Source organism: Heteronotia binoei, chromosome 7, assembly GCF_032191835.1.
Source record: "Heteronotia binoei isolate CCM8104 ecotype False Entrance Well chromosome 7, APGP_CSIRO_Hbin_v1, whole genome shotgun sequence".
NCBI classification, from domain to species: Eukaryota; Metazoa; Chordata; class Lepidosauria; order Squamata; family Gekkonidae; genus Heteronotia; species Heteronotia binoei.
In genome coordinates this window covers 67,773,748-67,801,292 of record NC_083229.1, presented here as the reverse complement: position 1 = coordinate 67,801,292, position 27,545 = coordinate 67,773,748, and the positions used below count along the sequence as shown (strand labels likewise).

The 27,545-nt window shown below is 41.1% G+C and overlaps 1 protein-coding gene across 4 annotated transcripts in view; it reads right to left on the bottom strand.

Annotated features, from left to right (window-relative positions):
- The window catches only part of RB1CC1 (RB1 inducible coiled-coil 1), a 101,910-nt gene extending 75,685 nt beyond the window's left edge, over positions 1 to 26,225 (bottom strand). For 3 of the 4 annotated variants that reach the window (XM_060243799.1, XM_060243802.1, XM_060243801.1), the window contains exon 1: positions 25,936 to 26,196. The gene's annotated coding sequence lies outside the window, so the exon portion shown is untranslated. Of the gene's footprint in view, positions 1 to 25,935 lie in introns of all 4 variants that reach the window. The other variant, XM_060243800.1, reaches the window with a different exon arrangement.
- Positions 26,226 to 27,545: the final 1,320 nt, after the last annotated feature.

Sequence of the window (27,545 nt, the reverse complement as noted above, 5' to 3'; positions counted from 1 at the left end):
GGGGGGAAAAAATTGTAAAAAGCAGTAAAAAGTTGCGACCACCATTTTGGAAGATTTAAAAACTTTAAAAATAAATATCTTGACTTTGGGAGCTCCGAGAATAGCGAAATTGGGCTTGTTATAAAGGGCAAGTCCTACTCTTTTGAATCTGATAGTCGAATTGGAAATTGGTGAGGTCCAAATTTTTGTTGTTTTTTAAATGTCTGAACACAAGCAGCCCCGTACAAGGGCTAATTCATTGGGAAAAATGCAGGACCAATTGGAGGCAATGGAGGCCAAAATGATGAAAGGGGTGAGAGAGATGATAAATGAATCGGGGGAAAAAATTATTGCAGAGATTAAAAAAGATATGGAAGATCTCAGAAAGAAACTGAGGAAACATCTAAGAAAGTGCAGGAGGTAGAAGGCAGAATGAAAGTATATGATTCCACCTTGTTGAAAATGTAAGAAAAAGTGACAATCAATGACTACAAATTGATGGAGACTCAGATACGTCTGAGAGGAGTACCTGAGAAGGAGGAGGGTGATTTAAAAGAATATATAATAAAAATAATTGCAGAATTTTTAGAGGAAGACCCTGAAGAGACTAAAAACATGTATGACTATATGTGTAGAGTGAACTCACCTTATGCCAAGAAAAATAACTTACCAAGAGATGTTGTCATAAGATATATGACAAAGGAAATGGTGGGAAGGATCATGAGTAAAAACTTTGAAAAAGACATTGATAGTGGGAGGCAATAGAGTGAGAATCATGAAGGAGCTGCCAAGGCAAGTGATAAATGATAGAAGAACATATAAAAAGTTGACAGAAAAATTGAGAGACAATGGAATGAGGTTTAGATGGATAATACCTGAAGGCCTGAGCTTTGAACTCCAGGGGAAAAGAATCACAATTACAAATGCACAGGATATGCGTAGATTTTTTGAAGAAAATAAAGAATTTGCACCATGATGGATTACAAATTATTGTCTTGTTATGTAAATAGACTAAATTCACCACAAAAAAAAGAAGGGCAACAATTCATTGGATTAAGAAACAAAACTGTAATATAATTTGTTTGCAAGAAGTGCATATCAAACAAAAAAGATTATAAATTTTTATGGTTCAAACAATTGGGAGTGGAATTTTTTTTATTGGCTGAACAGAAGAAAAGGGGAGTGGTTTTTTATACTAAACAAGAATTAGAGCCAAAATTAGTATTTAAAGATAAAGATGGAAGATTTGTTGTGGTAGAGACAATATTAGACAGAAAAAAAAGTTGTTATTGGGACTTTCTGCACCTAATTGTGCAAAGGATGTTTTGCACCTAATGGTGCAAAGGCGAGCCAGTTTGATGTAGTGGTTAAGTGTGCGGACTCTTATCTGGGAGAACCGGGTTTGATTCCCCACTCCTCCACTTGCACCTGCTAGCATGGCCTTGGGTCAGCCATAGCTCTGGAAGAGGTTGTCCTTGAAAGGGCAGCTGCTGTGAGAGCCCTCTCCAGCCTCACCCACCTCACAGGGTGTCTGTTGTGGGGGAGGAAGTTAAAGGAGATTGTGAGCCGCTCTGAGACTCTTTGGAGTGGAGGGTGGGATATAAATCTAATATCATCTTCTTTTTTAAAGACATTATACAACAGCTTGATGAATTGACCTATGAGCAAGTTTTGATAATGGGAGATTTTAATAGAACAGTTAAGAACTCATTGGACAGGTCGGGAGGGAAAAAAAATAATAGTAAAGAAGGAAAATTGCCAAAGTCTTTTTTTGAACTGGTTAAACAAGAAAATCTGGAAGATATATGGAGGAAATTTAACCCTGACGTTTGAGACTATACTTTCTTTTCTGCAAGACACAAAACTTTTTCTAGAATTGACATGCTGTGGGGAACTAAAGATTTAGGTCTTATAACAAGGAAAATAGAGATTTTACCTAAAATTGGTGCTGATCATAACCCAATAATGTGGATTACAAAATTGTCCAAGAAGGTGAGAAGATGGAGATTGAATGAAGATTTGCTACAGAATAAAGAAACAGTGACATACCTAGAAAATGAAACTAAAGCTTTTTTCCAAGTGAATGACAAAGAGGATATTGACTTTCAGACGGTCTGGGATGCCTATAAAGCATTAATGAAAGGAATGTTGATTACTTTGAATAATAAAGATGAGAGTAAAAGAAAAACAGTTGTTGGACATTCAAAATGAAATAAAGAAAAAGGAAGGGAAGTTGAGAAAAAGGCCAGGGAAATAGAAAATTTTAAGGGAAATTACAATATTACAAACTCAATTGAGACATTTGTTAAATAAAGTGGAATGGAGTTTGAAAAGACTTCAGCAGAAATCCTTTGAGGGAGGAAATAAGCAGGGAAAATATTTGGCTTGGCAATTGAAGAAAAAGAGAGAAAATAGAATAATTAACAGAATTGTGGTAGATGGAAGAGAAGTGGTTACTCAAGAGGGAATAAAAAGAGATTTTTTTAAGTACTATGCCAAATTGTTTAAAGGTGTTAAAATAAAGAAAGAGAAAATGGATGAGTATTTACAAAAGATAAAAATAGAGCCCTTAACTGAAAATATGCGAAAAGTTTTGAATGGCCCAATTGAAAAAATAGAAATTGAAGCAGCAATTAACGCAATGAAGAATGGAAAAGCACCTGGGTCTGATGGATATACAGCTAAATATTTTAAAACTTTTAAAGATGAGTTAATACCAAAATTGCAGAAGTTGATGAATATAATAATAATAAAAGGGAAAGTACCAAATACATGGAAAGAAGCTATTTCGTTGATACCTAAGGAAGATAGAGATGTCATGAACGTAAAAAATTACAGACCAATCGCTATTAAATAATGACTCTAAAATATTTACAAGAATCTTGGCAGAACGGCTTAAACAACATTTGATAAACTTTATAAAGGAAGATCAAGCAGGGTTTCTTCCCAAAAGACAAATAAGAGAGAATATTAGAACTGTTGTAAATATTGTAGAATATTATGAAAGACATCCAGAAAAAGAAGTAGCATTAATCTTTGCAGATGCAGAGAAAGCATTTGATAATTTAAATTGGGACTTTATGTTTGCAGTAATGGAAAAAATGAAGCTGGGTGAAAACTTTATAAGAATGATAAAATCAATATATTCTGAACAAAGTGCAAGGTTGTGTATAAACACAGATCTTACAGAAGATATGAAAATTAGCAAAGGTACTAGACAAGGCTGTCCGCTTTCACCACTGTTCGTTTATAATGACTCTTGAAATATTATTGATGCAGATCCAAGAAGAGAAATAGAAGGATTAAGAATAAAAGGATTTACTTACAAATATAGAGCTTTTGCTGATGATATAATGTTTATAAATGAAAACCCCATACAAGTTACACCTTTGCTGCTAGCTAAAATACAAGAGTATGGGGAGTTGGCGGGACTTTGTATTAATAGAGAAAAATCAAATATTCTGTGTAAAAATATGCAGATGAACAAGCAACAGAATTACAGAGACTAACGGGTTGTGAAGTCACCTCTAAGGTAAAATACCTAGGGGTGGAGATAACAATGAAGAATATTGATCTGTTTAAAAATAATTATGAGAAGTTATGGTGTAAAATGGATGAAGACATGTTAAAAAGGAATAAGCTTACTTTGTCATTGTTGGGTAGAATAGCTGCAATCAAAATGAATATCTTACCAAGAATAATGTATTTGTTTCAAACTATTCCTATTGTGAAGGATGGGCAAACAATTTGATAAATGGCGAAGGAAAATCTCAGAATTTGTGTGGGCTGGGAAGAAACCAAGGATTAAGATGAAAATTTTGACAGATGCAAAAGAAAGAGGTGGGTTTCAACTGCTGAATTTAAAATTATATCAGGAAGCAGTTTGTTTAGTGTGGATGAAAGAATGGATAATGTTGTTAAACAAAAAACTTTTAGTGTTAGAAGGTCACGGAAATAAATTTGGCTGGTACGCGTATTTGTATTATGGAAAAAAGAAGATGGATGGTTTTTTCTCTCACCATTATATAAGAAATAATTTGCTAAATACATGGATTAAATACAAGAAATATGGAGATGAGAGAAGACCGTTATAGATAGTGCCAGCTGAAGTAATAAAAATAACGGCTGAGATAGGCGAAGTAAAGTGGTTGTCATATAATCAATTATTAAAAATACAAAGAAAGAAGTCTCAATATGTGGATGAGACGATGGTGTAAGGAGGAAGGGTTTAAGTTTGTTAGGCACTGGGATGCTTTCTGGAACAAGCGGGAGCTGTACAAAAGAGACGGTCTCCACTTGTCCCCGGATGGAACCAGGCTGCTGGCGCTTAAAATCAAAAAGGTGGCAGAGCAGTTTTTAAACTAAATCTTGGGGGAAAGCCGACAGGAGATGAAATGTCTCTGGTTCGGGAGGACTCGTCTCAAAGAGATGAAGGGTTAGCTGCTATTTTTCTACCGGGTAACAGACCAGAGTTGTCCACTGTGAAGGCGACAAACAATATGGACTGTCTGCCAGAGTCTCGAGGTGGCAAGAGGAAGGTGGCGGGCCTAGCTCGCCTGGGAAATTATAGATGTTTGTATGCAAATGCTAGAAGTGTTCGAAGTAAAATTGGTGAATTGGAATGTTTAGTGTTGGGAGAAAACATAGATATTGTGGGAATTTCAGAAACTTGGTGGAATGAGGAGAATCAGTGGGACACGGTGATTCCTGGATATAAGCTATATCGGAAGGATAGGGAGGGAAGGGTTGGAGGTGGGGTGGCTCTGTATGTCAGAGAGGATATACGGTCCAGTAAGACTGAGGTCAGAGAATTAGATTCACTTTTAGAAATGCTTTGGGTTGAAATAGAGGGCCCAAAAGGAAATTTAACTATGGGAGTTGGTTATCACCCACCAAATCAAAAGAGAGAGGACGATTAAAATATGATGGAAGGCTTAAAGATAGCGGCTAAACGTAAAAACTGTGTCGTAATAGGTGATTTTAACTACCCGCAGATTGATTGGGTCAATATGTGTTCTGGTCGAGAGAAAGAGATTGAGTTTCTTGATGCTCTCAATGACTGTGCTATGGAGCAGATGGTCTCAGAACCTACCACGGGTGGGCCGATCCTGGATTTGGTCCTAAGTAATGCCCAAGACTTGGTGAGAGATGTAAAAGTGATTGCGCCGCTTGGGAGCAGTGACCATAATGTTATTGATTTCACCGTTTGTATAAATAGGGAGTTGTCCAAAAAGACCGCCACAACCACGTTTAACTTTAAAAGGGGTAAATACACTGAGATGAGGAGGCATGTGAGGAGGAAACTGAAAGGAAAGATACATACGGTCAAAACCCTTGGGGAAGCTTGGACGCTATTTAAAACTATAATCCTAGAAGCTCAGATAAAATACATACCACAAGTTAGGAAAGGCACAAGAAAAGGCCTGCGTGCTTAACAAACAAAGTAATGGAAGCTGTAAAAGGTAAGAAGGACTCCTTTAAGCGGTGGAAAACCAGTCCAAGTGAGATTAGTAAAAGGGAACACAGGCTGTGGCAAATCAAATGCAAGACTGTGATCAGGCAGGCAAAAAGGGACTATGAGGAGCATATTGCAAAAAACATAAAGACCAACAATAAAACTTTCTTCAAATATATTAGAAGTAGGAAACCAGCCAGGGAGGCAGTGGGGCCCTTGGAAGACCATGGGCTAAAAGGATTACTGAAGGAGGATAGGGAAATGGCTGAGAAGCTAAATGAATTTTTTGCCTCCGTCTTCACTGTGGAAGACGAGAACTTTTTGCCCGCCCCAGAACCTCTAATTTTGGAAGGGGTGTTGAAAGACCTGAGTCAGATTGAGGTGACAAAAGAGGAGGTCCTACAACTGATAGACAAATTAAAAACTAATAAGTCACTGGGTCCGGATGGCATACATCCGAGAGTTCTGAAAGAACTCAAAGTTGAACTTGTGGATCTTCTAACAAAAATCTGTAATCTTTCATTGAAATCTGCCTCCGTTCCTGAGGACTGGAAGGTAGCAAATGTCACCCCCATCTTTAAAAAAGGTTCCAGAGGAGACCCGGGAAATCACAGGTCAGTCAGTCTGACTTCAATACCAGGAAAGTTGGTAGAAACCATTATCAAGTACAGAATGAGTAGGCACATTGATGAACACGGGTTATTGAGGAAGACTCAGCATGGGTTCTGCAAGGGAAGATCTTGCCTCACTAACCTGTTACATTTCTTTGAGTGGGTGAACAAACATGTGGACAAAGGCGACCCGATAGATGTTGTTTACCTTGACTTCCAGAAAGCTTTTGATAAAGTTCCTCATCAAAGGCTCCTAAGAAAACTTGAGAGTCATGGAGTAAAAGGACAGGTCCTCTTGTGGATCAAAAACTGGCTTAGTAATAGGAAGCAGAGAGTCAGTATAAATGGGCAGTCTTCGCAGTGGAGGACGGTAAGCAGTGGGGTGCCGCAGGGCTCGGTACTGGGTCCCATGCTCTTTAACTTGTTCATAAATGATTTAGAGTTGGGAGTGAGCAGTGAAGTGGCCAAGTTTGTGGATGACACTAAATTGTTCAGGGTGGTGAGAACCAGAGAGGATTGTGAGGAACTCCAAAGGGATCTGTTGAGGCTGGGTGAGTGGGCGTCAATGTGGTAGATGCGGTTCAATGTGGCCAAGTGCAAAGTAATGCACATTGGGGCCAAGAATCCCAGCTACAAATACAAGTTGATGGGGTGTGAACTGGTAGAGACTGACCAAGAGAGAGATCTTGGGGTCGTGGTAGATAACTCACTGAAAATGTCAAGACAGTGTGCGTCTGCAATAAAAAAGGCCAACGCCATGCTGGGAATTATTAGGAAGGGAATTGAAAACAAATCAGCCAGTATCATAATGCCCCTGTATAAATCGATGGTGCGGTCTCATTTGGAGTACTGTGTGCAGTTCTGGTCGCCGCACCTCAAAAAGGATATTATAGCATTGGAGAAAGTCCAGAGAAGGGCAACTAGAATGATTAAAGGGCTGGAGCACTTTCCCTATGAAGAAAGGTTGAAACGCTTGGGACTCTTTAGCTTGGAGAAACGTCGACTGCGGGGTGACATGATAGAGGTTTACAAGATAATGCATGGGATGGAGAAAGTAGAGAAAGAAGTACTTTTCTCCCTTTCTCACAATACAAGAACTCGTGGGCATTCTATGAAATTGCTGAGCAGACAGGTTAAAACGGATAAAAGGAAGTACTTCTTCACCCAAAGGGTGATTAACATGTGGAATTCACTGCCACAGGAGGTGGTGGTGGCCACAAGTATAGCCACCTTCAAGAGGGGTTTAGATAAAAATATGGAGCACAAGTCCATCAGTGGCTATTAGCCACAGTGTATGTGTGTATATAAAATTTTTTGCCACTGTGTGACACAGAGTGTTGGACTTGATGGGCCGTTGGCCTGATCCAACATGGCTTCTCTTATGTTCTTAATAAGGAAAGAGCAAACAGAATTGGAAAAAGTTCTGCTTGGAGACAATGATAAATTAATCTCAAAAGTATATAAATTACTTCTATAATGGTCTACAGAAGATGAAGTAGTGGAATCGCAAATGATTAAATGGGCAATTAATGTAAATAAAGAAATACAGATGGAAACTTGGGAATATTTGTGGAAGAACTCTATGAAACTTTCAACATGTCAAAGTATTAAAGAAAACTGTTTTAAGATGATGTATAGATGGTATATAACTCCTAAAAAATTGGCAAAGATGAATAATAAGATGCCAGACAGATGTTGGAAATGTAAAAAGCATGAAGGTTCTTTCTACCATATGTGGTGGACATGTGAAAGAGCTAAAATGTTTTGGCAGATGATTCAGCAAGAGATTTCTAACATCTTGGGATATGAGTTTAACAAAGTTGCAGAGACTTTTCTCTTGGGACTACAAACGGAAAAATGTCCAAAAGAAGATAGAACTTTAATCTGGTACTTGCTCTCAGCCGCTAGGACATTGTATGTGCAGTTGTGGAAGCAAGAAAAAATACCAGAGAAATTGGATTGGATTATAAAAGTTATGACATGGAGTGAAATGGACAAATTAACAAGAACATTAAGAGACTATGATTTGGAAGTTTTTAAGACAGAATGGAAAAAGTTTAGAAGATAGAAAAAGAGTGGAAAATAAAAGGACATTGGACAATCTTTGATAATGATTAAGTTTTAAAAAGAAGAGGAATATAATTTTTTAGTTAAGGGTACCTTTAAATATTTGCATTTTAAGTAAATAACACCGGTGGGGGTCAAGTAACGGGGTGAGGGGTGGGTAGAAAGTAATATGGGGTAGATAAAAGAAGTTTTTTTAAAAGATGTAAGATATAGATTTATTACCATATGTTACCAATAAAATTGTTTTAAACCACTTGGCCCTTACGTGATTCCATCACAAATGTCAGCAGTAGTCTGTCTTCCCCACAAAACCAACAATTGGAAACATTTTAGCTGTTCTCTTAATGACATTGACATATCATTTTACATCTATTTTCTGCTAACTGAGAATGCAGAGCAATCATCTGTAGAAGAACTAGCAGTAGAACAAACTTCTTCCACTGCCATTTGCTATAACTAGGTATTTACAACCTCTAAGATGGCCTATTTAGCATTACTGCTATTAAATTACTGCTATACTTATGACTTCGCATTACTGCTACACCTATTACTTTACCTCTGTTTTAACCTTTATTTTGTTTTAAGCTTAATTTTTAAAAATTGCTGTCTAGCAGCTATCCTTGGTCTTCCAAGAAAAGAGAACTCCTCAGTGTATCTTTCTTAATAGAAACCTTACATAAAACTGTTAAAAACCACAAAAATTTAATCTGCTTTTTTCAAAAATCACTTTTTCACAATAAATGGTATTTTTTGGATTAGCAAAATATCAAACCTTTTATTAAAGCATCTTTTTTCTGCTTTAAAAATAAAGGTAGTTCCATGTGCAAGCACCAGTCGTTTTGACTGGGATGATGTCGCATCACAACGTTTTCACGGCAGACTTTTTATGGGGTGGTTTGCCATTGCCTTTCCCAGTCATCTACACTTTCCCCCCAGCAAGCAGGGTACTCAATTTAAAAAAATACTTAACCAATATTTGATTGGTTAAATGCTAAACCCTAGTCAAACCTCCTACCACCCACAGATCTGGAGATCATTTTTTTTCTTCTTCAACACCAGAACACATTTTTTAGTAAAGGAAGGTCTTTTTATTACTAAAAAACAAATTCTGTATCAAATTCTGGTGGGATTTGTTCTGTATCATGGAATACTGATTTGCGTGGGCTCTATTTAAATACATCACAGCACAAAATTTCCTAACCTGGAGCTGGCAACCCTATCTCCTTCCCTTTATCTGTCCTCTGACTTCTAGTACAACATACTACCAGATTCCACATTTCTAGAGCCAGTTTGGTGTACTGGCTAAATGTGCTAAATGTGCGGACTCTTATCTGGGAGAAAACCTCCCCCTACATTCATAAGAGTCACATAGGAGCTGTCAGATGGCCATCTAGCCTCTTCAAGGAAGGAGAGCCCACCACCTCCCAAGGAAGCCTGCTCCATTGAGGAACCTCTCTGTGAGGAAGTTCTTTATAATGTTGAGCCAGAAACTCTTGATTTACTTTAGCCCTATGTGCTCTGCAGCAGACTTTTTGATCTGCACAAGGGGATCACTCATGGTTATTAGATTTATAATAAATAATGTAATCCTTTAATTATGCTGCTTAGAAAAGAGACAGGATTGCAACTAAATATCCTACACTAGCACAATGAACTCCTGACATGGCAAAAACATCACAGAATTCCTGTCAGTCATTCACTATCTATGCCACCATAACCATGATGTAATAGGGAAAGAAAGAGTAAACATAATAGGATCAGGTTGGATGGCTACCAACTTTTATCTTATAGTTACATGGGTACAGATCCTATCTATCTTCACTGGAAAAATAGCTAATCCATAGACGCTGAAGTCAATGGAGAACCAAAGATAATTTTGTCTCTCTTCTCCCTGTTCTACAGGCAATCTCACAACACAGCACCAATGGTATATAAATTCAAACTTGTACATCAAAATATGAAGCCAAGAGTCTTTCATCATTTTGACTATCTAAAAAAATCAGACTCACACAAGTAAGAATTTTAGTAATGGGAAGTCTGATGAAAGAACACTTTGCACAGAAATGGAACCCTTTGCATGAACAGCTAAAGTTAAACATTTTTTTTTTGCTGTCAGACTGCAGCTGACTTATGTTGACAAAACGGGATTTTCAAGGCAAGAGACCTTCAGAGGTGGCTTGCCATTGCCTGCCTCCACTTCACAACCTTGGTATTCCTTGGTGGTGTCCCTTTCAAATACTGACTAGGGCTGACACTGCTTAGCCTCTGAGATCTGACAAGATTGGGCTAGCCTGGGCTATTCAGGTCAGGGTAGCCACAGTATAGATAGCATTCTGGTACTGACAGTGTAATCCTAAACAGAGTTGTGCCCTTCTAAGTCTATTGACATCAATTGCTTTACAAGAGTGTAACTTCAGGATTGTTTTGTGAATGTTATACCATTTGGGAATGACCTGTTCCCCACTGTTTACCTGTTAGGGATGTCCTGTCTTTTCTGCTCCAGTTGTAGGAGTTGAGATTCTTAGTGGCTGTTTGAAACAGAAATAATGAAGCAGGATACTTAAGACAAGTCTGAGAACAGAAAGGGAAAATGAATAACTTATATTTATTTGTGGATAGCCCAGGCTAGTCTGATCTTGGAAGCAAACAAGGTCAGCCCTGGTGAGAATTTGGATCAGAGACTACCAAGGTTGCTTATGAAAGAATGGCAAACTACCTCTGAATGTCTCTTGCTTTAAAAACCCATCAGGGTCACCCTAAACTGTGACTTGACAGCAAGAACATAATCCTACTTTCAGAAGTTCAAAAAGTACACACTTCTGGTCATCTCACAAAAGCAAGTATCCCAGAACTGGAAAAGAAATAATAAAGTGGCTGGGAAACCATCATAAGAACATAAGAGAAGCCATGTTGGATCAGGCCAACGGCCCATCAAGTCAACACTCTGTGTCACACAGTGGCAAAAAATTTTATATACACACATACACTGTGGCTAATAGCCACTGATGAACCTGTGCTCCGTATTTTTATCTAAACTCTTCTTGAAGGTGGCTATACTTGTGGCCGCCACCACCTCCTGTGGCAGTGAATTCCACATGTTAATCACCCTTTGGGTGAAGAAGTACTTCCTTTTATCCATTTTAACCCGTCTGCTCAGCAATTTCATCGAATGCCCACGAGTTCTTGTATTGTGAGAAAGGGAGAAAAGTACTTCTTTCTCTACTTTCTCCATCCCATGCATTATCTTGTAAACCTCTATCATGTCACCCCGCAGTCGACGTTTCTCCAAGCTAAAGAGTCCCAAGCGTTTCAACCTTTCTTCATAGGGAAAGTGCTCCAGCCCTTTAATCATTCTAGTTGCCCTTCTCTGGACTTTCTCCAATGCTATAATATCCTTTTTGAGGTGCGGCGACCAGAACTGCACACAGTACTCCAAATGAGACCGCACCATCGATTTATACAGGGGCATTATGTTACTGGCTGATTTGTTTTCAATTCCCTTCCTAATAATTCCCAGCATGGCGTTGACCTTTTTTATTGCAAACGCACACTGTCTTGACATTTTCAGTGAATTATCTACCACGACCCCAAGATCTCTCTCTTGGTCAGTCTCTGCCAGTTCACAACCCATCAACTTGTATTTGTAGCTGGGATTCTTGGCCCCAATGTGCATTACTTTGCACTTGGCCACATTGAACCGCATCTACCACGTTGACGCCCACTCACCCAGCCTCAACAGATCCCTTTGGAGTTCCTCACAATCCTCTCTGGTTCTCACCACCCTGAACAATTTAGTGTCATCCACAAACTTGGCCACTTCACTGCTCACTCCCAACTCTAAATCATTTATGAACAAGTTAAAGAGCATGGGACCCAGTACCGAGCCCTGCGGCACCCCACTGCTTACCGTCCTCCACTGCGAAGACTGCCCATTTATACTGACTCTCTGCTTCCTATTACTAAGCCAGTTTTTGATCCACAAGAGGACCTGTCCGTTTACTCCATGACTCTCAAGTTTTCTTAGGAGCCTTTGATGAGGAACTTTATCAAAAGCTTTCTGGAAGTCAAGGTAAACAACATCTATCGGGTCACCTTTGTCCACATGTTTGTTCACCCACTCAAAGAAATGTAACAGGTTAGTGAGGCAAGATCTTCCCTTGCAGAACCCATGCTGAGTCTTCCTCAATAACCCGTGTTCATCAATGTGCCTACTCATTCTGTACTTGATAATGGTTTCTACCAACTTTCCCGGTATTGAAGTCAGACTGACTGACCTGTGATTTCCCGGGTCTCCTCTGGAACCTTTTTTAAAGATGGGGGTGACATTTGCTACCTTCCAGTCCTCAGGAACGGAGGCAGATTTCAATGAAAGATTACAGATTTTTGTTAGAAGATCCACAAGTTCAACTTTGAGCTCTTTCAGAACTCTCGGATGTATGCCATCCGGACCCAGTGACTTATTAGTTTTTAATTTGTCTATCAGTTGTAGGACCTCCTTTTTTGTCACCTCAATCTGACTCAGGTCTTTCAATACCCCTTCCAAAATTAGTGGTTCTGGGGAGGGCAAAAAGTTCTCATCTTCCACAGTGAAGACTGAGGCAAAAAATTCATTTAGCTTCTCAGCTATTTCCCTACCCTCCTTCAGTAATCCTCTTACGCCATGGTCATCCAAGGGCCCCACTGCCTCCCTGGCTGGTTTCCTACTTCTAATATATTTGAAGAAAGTTTTATTGTTGGTCTTTATGTTTTTTGCAATATGCTCCTCATAGTCCCTTTTTGCCTGCCTGATCACAGTCTTGCATTTGATTTGCCACAGCCTGTGTTCCCTTTTACTAATCTCACTTGGACTGGTTTTCCACCGCTTAAAGGAGTCCTTCTTACCTTTTACAGCTTCCATTACTTTGTTTGTTAACCACGCAGGCCTTTTCTTATGCCTGTTTGTGCCTTTCCTAACTTGTGGTATGTATTTTATCTGAGCTTCTAGGATTATAGTTTTATAATCGGTATGAAGGAAGACTAAAATGGTATGAAGAAAGACTAAAATGTGTAGAGCTTTTCATTTGGGGGGAGAAGGGTACTTGATACAGATTTAAAACCAGGCCTCGGATTCAGTGGGAGCTCACAGGAGCACAGCTCCTGAACCTTTCTGAGAGTTCCACCTCCTCCTTCTGAGAGTTCCACCTCCTCCTTCTGAGAGTTCCACCTCCTTGTCCATTGAATAGTAGGTGTAGCTGCATAACAATCCCTGGATGAGCTCCCCCACCTTTTTTCCTACAAAACGACTCCTGTTTAAAACGTTATGAATTCCAGAGAGAAAGATGCTGTAGTCTGCAGCAGTCAAAACAACTATGTCTTGTTTCACTTTAAATGCTAAGAAATTTACTGTGGTACGCGCTTTTGTGAGCTAGAATCCACTTTATCATATGTACTAGGAATAAGGCCCATTGTGAAGAAAAATACAAAAGAGGCTCTAGAAAGAGGCTCTGGGCAAGTGCCCCTCCACCCTTGCTATCTTCCCATCCACTCAAGCAACGGCATTCACTTTCCTGGAGAGCAGCTGTAATTCTGAGTGATCTCTAGCCATCACCTGGAGATTGATAAGAAAACAACAAAACAACGTGTAAATTACATGCTTCAAATTAATGTTTTACATTCTTTACTCATGCATCACTTATTATGGCTAGAATCAAATGCTCTTAACCCAATACTGAAACTTAAAGAGTCCACAGTCCTCAAACAAAGGCTCTATTGCAAGTAGGATTCAAACTGGATGCTGCAAACAACAGATACCAAATCCTGCTGTCTTTATATCCCTCTTACTGGTAGACAAAGATGGTACTGTATATCCTTGAATCAATTCTGAGGTAAATTAAATGTAAAACATTTATTTGAAGCATGTAATTTACACAGTGTTTTGTTGTTTTCTTAGCAATCTGTGCACTGTGGTTTCCGGTTTGCCTAATCACCTGGAGATTGGCAACACAAGTTCCCCAGAAGGAAATGGCATTATACTTGTCTGAAGTCCCACACTTCCTCAAACTTCACCCTCTTCAGGCCCCACCCCTTAAATCTCTGGGAATTTCCTAACCATCTCCTTCCCATTATCTGGTTTCAGTTTCCATCACCTCCCCCCTCCCTGCAGCCTCTACATAGGCAAAGGACAGTCTTTCTTCACGTGGTGGGGGGGGGACCAAGGCAGCTTACATCATTCTCCTCTCACAACCCTGTGAGGTAGGTTAGGCTGGAAATATGTGACTGGTCTGAAATCATTCAGTCAGCTTCCACAACAAGAACCTGGGTCTGGCAGACCCCACACTGAAGCCCTAACTCCTATGCCCTCCTCAAATGCCACCACAGAACCCCAGGCTGGAATGTCTATTAAGCAGCCATAGGCAGCTACCTGGAGTGAGGTCTGGGGGGAGGGCACTGGTTTCGGCCTCAGAGGCGAGGGAAATATGAGCTCAGTGGCAGCCACCACGGGACTTCTGGCATCAGTGCACATGCATGTCACTCGCTTGCTGTCACTCTGTCCCTCACATCTGTGCTTCCAAGCACAGACATGAGGGGTGGAGCGACAGAAGGCATGTGTACTGAGGCCAGAAGCCCTGTGGTAGCAGCCGCCAAGTTTGCCTCGGAGGTGAGGGGCATTGGGGATGTCTGCCCTGGGGCTCCAGCCTTGCGCCAGCTTCCCAGCACCGGCACTGACAGAACCTGAAACTGTAGTCAGGACTGGCCCCTATGAGTTCTGTCTCAGAGGCCTGTAGCGAAACCTTTCAGACCAATAGTCTCTCTCTGACAAAGCTGTTGGTCTTAAGCACAGGACTTCAATCTCTCTCTCTCTGTATCTGGTCTGTTGCCATTTTTTCTCCCTTTCTATGGGAGGATAGGGAGGAGTCCTCAGCCAATCAAGGGAGGCCTGTCTCTGGCTGTCTCCCTCCTCCTTCAGCCAATCAAGGAAGGCTTTCTCTCTCTTCTCTGTGAATCAATGTGACAGGCAGCTCAGCCAATAAGAGGAGAGTAGGGAGAACCAGTAACTTCCAGAACAAAGGTTGTTTGCCTTTCACTGACAAAAACAGCGTTGCTGGGTAGCAAGAGCCACTTGGGTGAGAGAGAGGAGCAGACTTGGGTGAGAGAGAGGAGCAGACTTGGGTGAGAGAGAGGAGCAGACTCAATCAATGGCACACAGTTCCAACCAATCAGGGTGCTTGGATTTGCCAACATGAAACCGGTTTTGTCTACAGGATGAAGCATTGTATAGTCATTTGACAGATAAACACACACACACAGAACTAAAAACAGCAGAACAGCATATACAGAAGGAGAATTATTAGAAAGAGGCTAGAACAGGGGTGGCCAAACTGTGGCTTGGGAGCAACATATGGCTCTTCCACACATATTGTGTGGCTCTCAAGTCTCCACCACTCCATCGGCTGGCTTGGCAAAGATATTGATCTCTTTGAATCACTTCTCCAAGCCAAGCCAGCCAGCAGCTTGGAGAATGCATGTTAAAAAGTTAAAGTTGCTTTCTTTCCACCTCTCCCTCCCCATCTATTTGTCTGCCTGCCTGCTCTCAAACATCTGACATCTATTCTATGTGGCTCTTATGTTAAGCAAGTTTGGCCACCCCTGAGCCAGAAGGCTTACTTCCCCAGGATATCAGTGTGCTACATTATATTGCAAAGCGCAGTTAAAAACAAGGTCCAGTCAAAAGAATAAATGTGCCAATTAGAATCACAACTAACTGATAAAGAATTAGCAAAATAGGATCAAACTCAGTAGCATACATAGATCAGCAGAGAACAACTACCTTTTGTAGTAAGTTAAAGATCCCATTCCTACTGAGCTCAAGGCTGAAATATGAATTCCAACTTAGAAGTTTCTCGCTGGAACATCTCAGAAATTCTTCAGCTGAAGTACTATAATCTTTAAGTCCAGGGCTTTTTTGCAGAAAAAGTTTCACAGGAACTCACTGGCATAACAGGCCACACCCCTGTTATCATGAACTCATTAGCATATTAGGTCACACCCTCTGACATCAACAGCTAATAAAAACTAATGATTTGTGGAAATTTTTATTATTATTTTTTTACAACATTCCTTTTACTGAAGACAGTTTGCTCTTTGAAAAACACAAAGACGACTCCACAAGCCTTAGCCACATCTGATCACAGTGCATCCAATGAATCAACACATTTCCAGGCCATGATAATTCATCTGGATACAAGGATCGTTATAATGGTAGCTGCTGCAGATGCTCCCTCAACTGTCTTTATTCCATACACACAGTATTAAGAAGATGAGCTTGCCTAGTCAAGAAATGCATATTTATTTCCTCCATTTCAACACAGTCGTTATGGAGAGCAGTGCTCAGCCAGTCCTGCCAGGTGGAAGGAATAGGGTTACTCTTAGGATCCTTTCCATGCAGCTATGTAAGCAATCATCTTTCTCTTGCTGCTGCCACCAAGGCAGGATCTATTTGTCACTGGAGGGTGCACAGAAATTCCCCTCCTGAAGCAGAATCTGGTAGGGATGAGGTAACAATGGCTGTAGGAACATGTCTGTCCCCCCCCCACCGCCATCACTACCTCCCCCTTAAAATATTTATATCCTTTTGTTTCCTTTATATTCTTTTGTTTCACATTTTCCTGCTCAGGAGAATCTGAAAAAATATACTAGGTTTCCAAAAAATCCAGAAATATAAAAAATACCCATCTAAGAAAACTTCAAACTATAGAGGAAGTATTAAAAAACTGTCAAGTTGAACAATCACACAGCAGCATGGTATGTCTCTCTTACTTAAAGGGAAAGGGTACTGACTCAGCCTGTGTTTTATTATAATGTGTAACTCTGGAAAGTAATTACAGTTGGCTACAAAGCATATGATCATGCACTAGCAAGAAAATAAGTTACCTGGAAGCAACATTGTTCTGTGGGTCATGGATGGGAAACTAATCCTCTCATAGCTGTCAAACAAGAACAAGCAAAGATAGTATGCTACACCTTCATTCTCTGACTTGGAGAAATATATCTCTACTATGCCAATGTATTTACTTCACTGAGAGACACACCATGTCCAAAGGGAGGGGGGGGGAAAGAGATTTGCATCTAAGGCTGTGGAAGCATCACTGATATTTGATGGCCTCAACCTCTCCTACACTAAGCACTTGACTACACACATTCTACATAAGCTGCTTTCCCTTCCTTTGTTTGTTCTTTCCATACATAGGGCTCAAACTCAAGCTCATCCTTATTTCCACAAAACTTGCACTTCTACAAACAGACCTTTCAATACTTCCGCTGAAATCTAACTCAGGTTGTGAGCAGAGGGCTCCGACTGCAGTACTGCAGCTTTACCACTCTGCGCCGGGGGGGGGGGGGGGGGGGAGAGCAGATAAAAGATACGTTGATGCGTGGGTGGGAAGGAGAGAAGAAAACAGGAAATGGGGAAAGTATTGGGGCTTTCAAGGAAGGAAAAGAGGAAATAGTGCAGAAGGGGAAAATTAGATGCCCCCAAAGTCCTTGTGCATTGCCTGTTTGTCTAGCTACCTAATTCTCAACCTGGCCAAATCTATGGAAACTCTGAGTTGGAAGCTATGAACAGACAAGACAGATCTTATACAAACCTGAAAACATGTTTGTTCAAAAATTAGAAATCCTAAAAAAAAAAAGGGTGGGAGGGAGGGAGATTAAAATTCCCAAAATAATAGAAGCAAAACTTGTTCCTTTAAGAAACATATGCCCTTTGCAATGGATACTGTGGGGGTTGCTTGGCAATATAAAAGAAGTATTGCTAGCCTTAAAGTCTTAGTTTTTGTCAGTAAAAGTTGGGGAGGGATAGGACCAGGGCTTTTTTTAAAAACAAGAATGCAGTTCCGGCTGGTCTGGCATCAGAAGGTGTGGCCTAATATGCAAATGAGTGGGTTATTTCTAAAGCAGTTTTAGGTCTTCAAAGGAGGTGTCAGATATGACAGCAACCACCAGGCAATTTGATATCACGTGACTTCCATGACTCATCCAGGACTGGCTGCTTACTACTGTCCAACAGCAGCCACTCCACAAAAGCCAGTGTCTTGCAGTGGTTATAGCTTCATACTAGGAAAGTCCCCAGGTTCAAAACACCACTTTGCCATGGAAGCTCATTTGGTGACCCTGGCCCAGACAGATACATCCAGGCTAATATACATCATAAGTTTATTGTGGCAATAAAATGGTGGAGAGGAAAACGATGTAAGCAGCACTGAGTCACCATTGTGAAGAAAGGTGCCGTATAAATAAATAATAAATATAGCTAAAGACAGCAGGGCAGGTAAAAGATAGGTTGGTGGGAAGTACAGAAGGAAGCAGGAATTGTTGCCAGAAGAAGAGAAAGAGAAAATGGATTATGGGGGAAATGAGGTGCAGGTTCTCTGTTGTGTATCTGGACTTGGCCTGACAGCCAGCACCACACAACTGGGCCACAGTTTTCACAGGCAGAAGCTTCTGGGGAATGAAGGAGGGAAAGGTGACAACAAGAGGCTAAAGGTGGATGGAAAGTTCAGAAAAAAATCATGAAAAGCAGAAAACCTATGGGGGCTTTCAGGGAAGGAGAAATATGCCCTGTGACTCTTTGTGGATCTTTTGCTTTCATTTCTTAAGACGGGGATCTGATCCATCATTTCCTGATTCACACTGCACTGCTCCATCTCTCAGAGCCACCAGCCAGGTCATAGTTTTGTATGTTTGCTCATGTCATATGCATTCTTCCTTGTCCATGTGTCCATTTTTCCAATGCCAAATACCTTCTTCCCTCACATTAGTACACAAGTAGTATTTGCAGCAATGGGTACATCGTCTGTATAGAATCATTGGTATCACAAGAAAACTGAAATTCTCTCTGTTAGAAGTTTCATTGCCTAAGAATTTTACAGACAAATGTACTAATTATAGAGCCAGGCTGCCATCTGACTACTATACAATCAGTTCAGTGGAATGTAGTAGTCCTTCTCTGCCTGACACTGGCATTTCCCCTTGCAAAGAGAGTTCTTTGCTAGCTGCTGCTGGATGTGTCTGGACATTTCCAGGAAGTCAAAACTTTCTGGACCAGTGTGTGGCAGTAATTGCTCTCTTCCTTTACCCTAGGACTATGGGAATCCTATGAGCTCTTCTAGCCAACCTACCACTACAGGAATTCTGTGAACTTTTCCATAATTGCCACATGTTGACGGATGCCCTGGATGCATAGCTAATATGGCGGCACTGGCAGAAATGACACTGGAATTAGCATGTGGCAACAGAACCACAAGTTATGCTGTGGAAATGTCTATTACTATTTGCCCTTTTTTCCCTGCCATTAACATTATGCCTTTGACCTTGTTCCTTGGGATATACAATATCCACAAGTTACAACACTTTAAACCTGAATAATAAAATAAAATAAATTCAGAAATAGAAACTGACATTTTAAAACTTCTCTGACAAGCTGCTGTACTTTTGTTTAATGGTATATTCATTCCTCAAGAAGGAAAACTTCATGTTTAACCTTCTAGAGTAATTAAACAGAATATGTAATATTTGAATTATATTAACCTTAAAGCATGTTCTGTGTCTTATGTTACCAGAATTTTAACATTGAGAAAACAGGTGAGGTGAGAAGTTGCCGCAACAACTTATTTAGCACTCCTCTACTACCATCACATCACATGCAGCTAGCTATACTGTGACTGGTGTTCCCCTGTCTACATCTGCCTGTAGTCCACTGCATGGCATGGCATGACATTTTTAAAATTTCATTAAACAGATTGGGCAAAGCCACATTTAGAGTTGGTTAACAAACTAACTAGCTACACAACATTGGTATATTTTCCAGTAATGTACCACAAAAAGTACTTAAGATCATTCACTAAAAAAAGGACAGTATTTCTAGATGAGAGCTCAAACTATTGAGAATTAATCAGGATTCTACATCATATCTTAAAGAAATGCAACACATATACCATCACATCTAGTCAATATACTAACAATGATGTGTTATTTTAAAACTTGAACAAGATGGCTTGATCTCCATATCTTCAGGCATTGCTCTTTTTTAATTTTTTTAATTTCTGTGGTACACTTGCACAGCTACTGAAGTTTCCTTTTATATATTTCGTAATGGCAACTAAAACGTAAGCAGAACAAGAAATATCCCAGGCACCTGTAGAGCTATGAAGTCCCAGAAAAGGAAACCTGTTTATTCCTGAGAGCTTTATTTCATCAATTTGTTCACCAAAAGACTTGAAAATTTGGGGTAGCATAGTAAAAGATTCTAATGAATTCTTTATTCTTTCAAAATCAGTGAAATGCTTTTTAAGATAAGAATTTCCTTGTTCAAAATACTATATTTTAAACATTTTTTAATGTAAGGCTATGTGTTTGTCTACCTTGAATTCATGAGTAATGTTCCACTGAGTCCTCCTTGGTGGTTTCCCATCCAAGTACTATCCAAGACCAACCCTGCTTAGCTTTCCCAACTGATTAGCTTGGGCTAAGCTGAGCTATTCAGGTAACTTCTGCAACATTAGATAACTATAATTCCTACATATGCAGTAGACATAAGCAATGTACTTTCAAGGATATGTCTACTGTAAGGGTGTCAAACGTGCAGTCCGGAGACCAAATTAGGTCTCCAGAGGGCTCCTAACAGGCCCCAAGCAACTGGCTGTCATTTGCTTCCTTCTCCCTATATCTTGCTTTCTTCTGCATAATAGTTTGCTTTGCTCAATTGCACATCAGCTACAGAGCAAAACCTCTGTTTTCACCATTGGCTGAGACTCTTAAGATCAAATTTTTATTCATTTATTCATTTTATGTTATTAAAACAGTAAAATAAGTGTAGACTTTGTAGGTAAATACTGTGCATATTCTATTTCCCAGCCAAAAATATCTGCCTCCCCCCAATATATATATATATATTTCCCAGCCAAAAATATCTGCCTCCCCCCAATATATATATATATATATATATATATATATATATATATATATATATACACACACACACACACACACACACACACATTCCCAGGCTTTTCCTGTGGCTTTGAAATCTCTGGACATCTACAAGCATCTGGACAATAAGGTACCTTAAAAACATTCAATGGGAGCACCTTCAAGTATACACGGCTAAGACATTTAAACATGAGAACCTCCCACCAGGCTCATGCAAGAAAAAAGAAATATTGGGTAAAGAGAAAAAAGGATAAAATCTTACAGACAGCTCACAACAAACTACCATCTCCATCAGCATGAAACTGGAAGTCTATAGCTATGTGCCTGACACTTCAATACTAGCAAACTTTTTAAAAAAAGCTTATTCTGAAGTTTCAAACTTTAGGTATTTTTTCCAGTCCCCAAATATGCAATGTTGTATTAATACTGTTCTACCGGTGAAGAACACAGAAAAACTCTAAAAGCTAGTACTACAAATGCCATGTGGACCAAAGTCCAATGAATAGGAACAGAACTAGGAAGTCAAATAGCTAGTTCTCTATGAATGTATTTGTAAGACTGGGACAAGTTGCCACCTTCTCATCCATAATATATGCAACATGAAGTCCATATGTACAGGACCTCTGTAAGGATCAGTAGATGGCCAAAGAGAGGATGATACAAATAAGATACAAAAATCCTTAAATTCAGGGATGCAATTTTCTCCTTCCCTTTAGATTTAGATTCTGTATTTGCATATCATTGAAAACTCTCATTACCACTGGCAAACAGATTCCAAACTACATATGCACCATACAGGACAAGAGTTAATACGTAAATTTTAAAAAAAACTTCAAGAAAACTCACAAATTCACTTCCACTACTGTGGACAGAATATGCAGTTATGGACTAGATAATACTAATATGGAGGAGTAGCTTCCCATATGGCTATGCTGGAATTTTTTACTAAACAAATACCTGAATAGAAACAACTACATTTCAAGAGTACAATGTACCTATACTTCATGTTTCTACCTTAACAATAACAACATTAAGTCCTTTAAGAAAGTCTTAAAGACTCTCATCCATAACATATATAGATTGAGATCACACATGCTAAATAAAGCAGTTTCAATCCACTTCAAATGCACTTTCAAACTGGAAGTTGTCAGTTCAAACTGTAAAATCCAGCTGGAAAGTGCATTGAAAACGGATTGACACTGCATTATTTAGCATGTGTGATCATACTCATAGAGTGCAATCATAACCCCCAAGCCCATAAACCAAGCAATATTTCAATACCTGTACTGTCCCTAAATTCTATTAATATACCTAGGAAATTCACTACTGCTAGAACAATTTCGATTCAGCAGCTGGTTATTCAACTGGTACACATTCAACAGCTAAATTAACCGGGGGAAATGCTGTCACAGGGAACCTTTTTTTAAACTGTCATAAACATTTATAGGTGTGATTACTAAGAGCCAGCACTGGATCCTCAAGAACAAGTCACATCAGACAAAACTTATCTCTTTTTTCGAGAAAGTTACTACCTTGCTGGATCAGCGGAATGCTGTAGACATTGTTTATCTTGATTTCAGTAAGGCTTTTGATAAGGTTTCACATAATATTCTTGCTGACAAGTTAGTAGATGTGGTTTGGATCCTATTACTGTTAGGTAGATCTGCAACTAATAAACAGATTGCACCCAAAAAGTGCATGTGATATGGTTTCTCATCCTCTTGGAGATGAGTGACAAGTGGAGTGTCTCAAGGATCTGTCCTGCGACCTGTTGTGTTCAACATTTTTATAATTGATTTGGATGAAAGAACAGAGGGAATGCTTATTAAATTTGCAGATGAGACTAAATTGGAAAAAGACTGCAGATTTATACCACGCCCTTCTCTCTGAATCAGTCTCAGAGCAGCTTACAATCTTCTTTATTTCCTTCTCCCACAACAGATACCCTGTGAGGTGGGTGAGGCTGAGAGAGCTTTCAGAGCAGCTGCCCTTTCAAGGACAACTCCTACTAAAGCTATCGCCAAGGCCATTCCAGCTGATGCAAGTGGAGGAGTGGGGAATCAAACCTGGTTCTCCCGCATAAGATTCCACACACTTAACCACTACACCAAACTGGAAGGGGTTGCAAATACAGTAGAAGACAGAGTCGGGATACAGGATGATCTTGACAGGCTGGTAAACTGGGCTAAAATAAATAAAATTAATTTCAGCAGGCATAAATATAAAGTTCTGCATTTAGGTAGGAAAAATCAAATGCATCATTACAGGAATGGGGGAGACTTTTCTTGGCAGTAGTATGTGTGAAAAGGATCTAGGGGACTTAGTGGACAATACACTGAACATGAGTCAGCAGTGTAATATGGTGGCTAAAAAAGCAAATGCAATTTTGAGCTGTATCAACAGAAGTATACTGTCCAGATCATGTGAAGTGATGGTATCGCTTTACTTTGCTCTGGTTAGACCTCGCCTAAAATAGAATTGAGGAACCGCAATTTAAGAAGGACAAGCTGGAACATGTCCAGAAGAGGGCAATGAAGATGGTGAGGAGTCTGGAGACCAAGTCCTATGAAGAAGGGTTGAAGGAGCTCTGTATGTTTAGCCTGGAGAGAAGATGACTGAGAGGTAATATGATTACCATCTTCAAGTACATGAAGGGCTGTCATACAGGGAAAAAGGAAAAGTCCCTTGTGCAAGCACCAGTCGTTTCCGACTCTGGGGTTACGTTGTTTTCACAACATTTTCACGGCAGACTTTTTACGGGGTGGTTTGCCAGTGCCTTCCCCAGTCATCTACACTTCCCCCCCAGCAAGCTGGGTACTCATTTTACTGACCTTGGAAGGATGGAAGGCTGAGTAAACCTCGAGCCAGCTACCTGAAAACCCAGCTTCCACCGGGGATCGAACTCAGGTCATTAACAGAGCTTAGGATTGCAGTACTGCACCTTTAACACTCTGCACCACGGGGCTCTTGCCACTGTCGTATAGAGGAATGCACAAAGTTATTTTCTATTGCTCCAGGTCGGACCAGAACCAATGGGTTGAAATTAAATCAAGAGTTTTCAGCTAAACATTAGAAATAACTTCTTAACAGAGCGGTTCCTCAGTAGAACAGGCTTCCCTGGGAGGCGGTGGGCTCTCCTTCCTTGGAGGTTTTTAAACAGAGGCTAGATAGTCATCTGACAGCAACACTGATTCTGTGAATTAGGCAGATCATGAGAGGGAGGGCAGGAAGGATTGCATCAGTGCTTAGGTCTTATGGCCCTTTCTTATAAGCCCAGGGAAATACTGATTGCCACTTTGGGTTCAGGAAGCAATTCTTCTTCAGGCCAGTTTGGTCAGGGATCCTAGAGGTTTTTTACCATCTGCTGGACATGGAACAGGGGTAACTGAGGGTGGAGGGGAGGTATTTGTGAATTTCCTGCATTGTGCAGAGGGTTGGACTGATGACCCTGGAGGTCCCTTCCAAATGATTCTATACTGTATCCTTTGTATTGGTTAAAGATATTAAATAGTACATATACTAGGAAAACACCAGTAATAATTTGTTGTGGGAAACAGGCATATGTTATGGTGACGCAAGCGAGATGTCTTGATACTTTCTAATAAAAATAATCTTATTTCTTTAATATGGAAATCTAATATTGAAACCATCAATAAGCACTGAAACATCTGCATATTACTTTTACTTACTTACATATCTAATAATACCTTGTAAAAATTGATAGGATTGCACTATGAACAATGACCTTCTCAAGCATTCCTCATAAAAAGCATTCAATATTTATCTGATGGCATTCTACATGCACTTCAAATGCTGATAGTTAAGAATATTTAAATATATGAGTTAACAGGACTTCTCAAAGCTTAACAACAGCCTTAACAACTGCAGTGTCCCTCATGATAAAAATACTTCAGTAACTCTTATACTTTCCAGCAGAAAAATAAATATTGCAGAAATGATATTTATGACATCACTGAAACCATTACTGTTGTCCAACCTTTTATGTCATATCTAGCATAGCCTACATATCACACAAGCTCACTGACTTTCACTTACACTAACTGAAAAATAATTATCTTGATTTCAAACTGCAATAAATCAGCACCTGTTCCTTGGTGTTTCCTTGCCAAATTTCCTTTTAATTTTCACAGGTATCTATAACAGGTAACAGCATTCTCACAAGTGGAACAGCATGACTCGCAAGTGCTAATAAGCATGCAAACAGAATTCTTAGCATGAGTCCATGCTGAAGTAACTCAAAGACAGGCCTTGACCAAAACACCAAACCCTCAATTTGGGCCAAACCCGTTTAACTCCAGCAGCAGACAAATCAACTTAAGTTACACAAATCAAGTGTAACTTAACATCTGTACATGGACTTAAACCACTCCCAAACCCAATGTGGAATAAAGAAGACAAGAAAGAATTTGTGGAACGAAAAAAGTCTTGGTTCTTATCCTTAGACACCAAGACTTTCTCCCACACAGCACTGAAGGATGGTCGAAGGAATCCAGACCCACGGTGCTTGCTTTTAATAACAAGGTGCTTTGGGCGGGGCTGCAGATGGGCTGAGTCATCCCCCTTGGAGTTAACTTCGGGAACAGAGTCGGACTAGTTGCCTGGAAGCGAAGGACACACAGATTCGGGGGCCTTGACCCTCCGCAGTTTCTAGCCTCTCAACACCCGGAGCCCTTTCATTGTCCAAAGGAGACTCTTCGCCTTCAGCGCCACAAACACACACAAGACTTTACCTCCCCCATGGAACTCTCTTAGGCCCCCTACCCGAATCGGAGGGCGAGCGCTGGTCGCCCCGCTGACAGCAGCTGCCACCGCGGCCAATATAGTGGCTCAACTCACCCGAAGGAGGCCGCAATAACAGCAGCAACAGCTGGGCGGCCCCGAGCACCATCCCGCGCCGGTGACCGGCGGCCGCGACAGAAGCTCCTCCTCCTCGCTGCGGATCTACCGGGTAGCTTCAGGCCACCACCCAAATGAGAAAAGCGGGGAGCGCGGGCCCGACTAGTCCGGCGGAACAGCCAACAGGGCGCGAGAAAGGAGAAAGAGCGCGCGGGGAGGGGTGAACTCCAGTGGCTTCTCGGGCCCCCGCTCCCCTAGTGCAACACTGACTGCCGCTGTTTGTTATTGTCGTCACTCGCTTGCGCCGCAATGCATGCCGGGTAAGTCACTGGCCGGATGAGCGGAAGGGAGTGAGCGAGGAAAACCATCGAGAGGGAAATGCAGATAGAGCGACATTACCAAAGAGGGTGGGAGAGGACGATGAGTTTCCTGTAGTTCCCAGTAGAACGGGATAAAAGTTGGTGTTCAGAAATGATGAGGAAAGCTCTTTGGGGGTGGAGGTGGGTATTTTCCTTATGAGGGAGTTTCTAAAAAACAGATGGCAGAGTGAAAATAGTTTCGTGGGGTTTATTGTAAGCCTTGTCCCCATATTTTCTAATAACAAGGCCCACCAGTAGGGCCTCCTCTCCCCCCCCCTCCCAGGCCAACACCTGCCCTGGGCGCCCCCCTACCCATGCCTACCCCGCTCACGGGAAGGGCAGGCACGGCGGCGCAGCAGGCGGATGGGCTCCAGGCCATTCGTGCCTGTGGAGTGCGCTCTCAGAGGCTCTCCGAGAGCGTCCTTCTTAGGGGCAGGCTTGGAACGCCTCCAAGATTGCACTGCGCAGGTGCAACTCACCTGCTGCCCGCGTTCAGCCTTCTCGGCAGACCTGAGAAGTCTGAGTGGGGACTGTGGGTCAGCCATGCTGATGCCACATTTAGCTGCTCTCGCTTAAAAGCGAGAGCAGGAGGGTGGGTGGGGGGTTTCGTTCTTCTCTGAGCTTGGCTTCCCTTGTGAGAGAAGCTGTGCCAACGTCCCACCCGGCTGCTTTCACCTTCAAGGCGAGAGCAGCTGGGCAGGGCACATTCTCTGAGCTCCACCTCCCTTGCAAGGCTGGCATGCGGGAATAGGAGAGGTAGGCAGCCACCTAGGGTGCCACCTTGCCTGGGGCCTCCTCCCCACCGTGGAGAGCAGTGGGATGGGGCATTAGTGTGTGCTCCCCTCCAAGCCTGACTTCGCTTGGAAGGAGAAAGTGCCCTCCCTGATTGCTCTTGAAGGCAAAAGCAGTCGGATGAGGCAATGGCACAGCTTCTCCAAGCTCAGCTTCGAAAGCACATGCCAATGCGCCATCCTGCCACTGTCAGCTTCCTGGGTTGCAGACCCGGGAAGCCAAGAGCAGAGGGGAGGGGGTGCCTACTGGTGCCCCCACAGGCAAGGTGGCACCCTAGGTGGTTGCCTACCTTGTCTACTTCTACATGCCAGCCATGCTAAAAACTAATATTTAGTGTGGTTTGGTACTGGTGTCCTGAGACTCACCATTTTGGTTTTGCTGCATTGTACATACACAGATACCTCTCTGCTGTTCTGTTCTTGAGCAAGATAATTGAACAAGTGGTGGCTGGGCAATTTC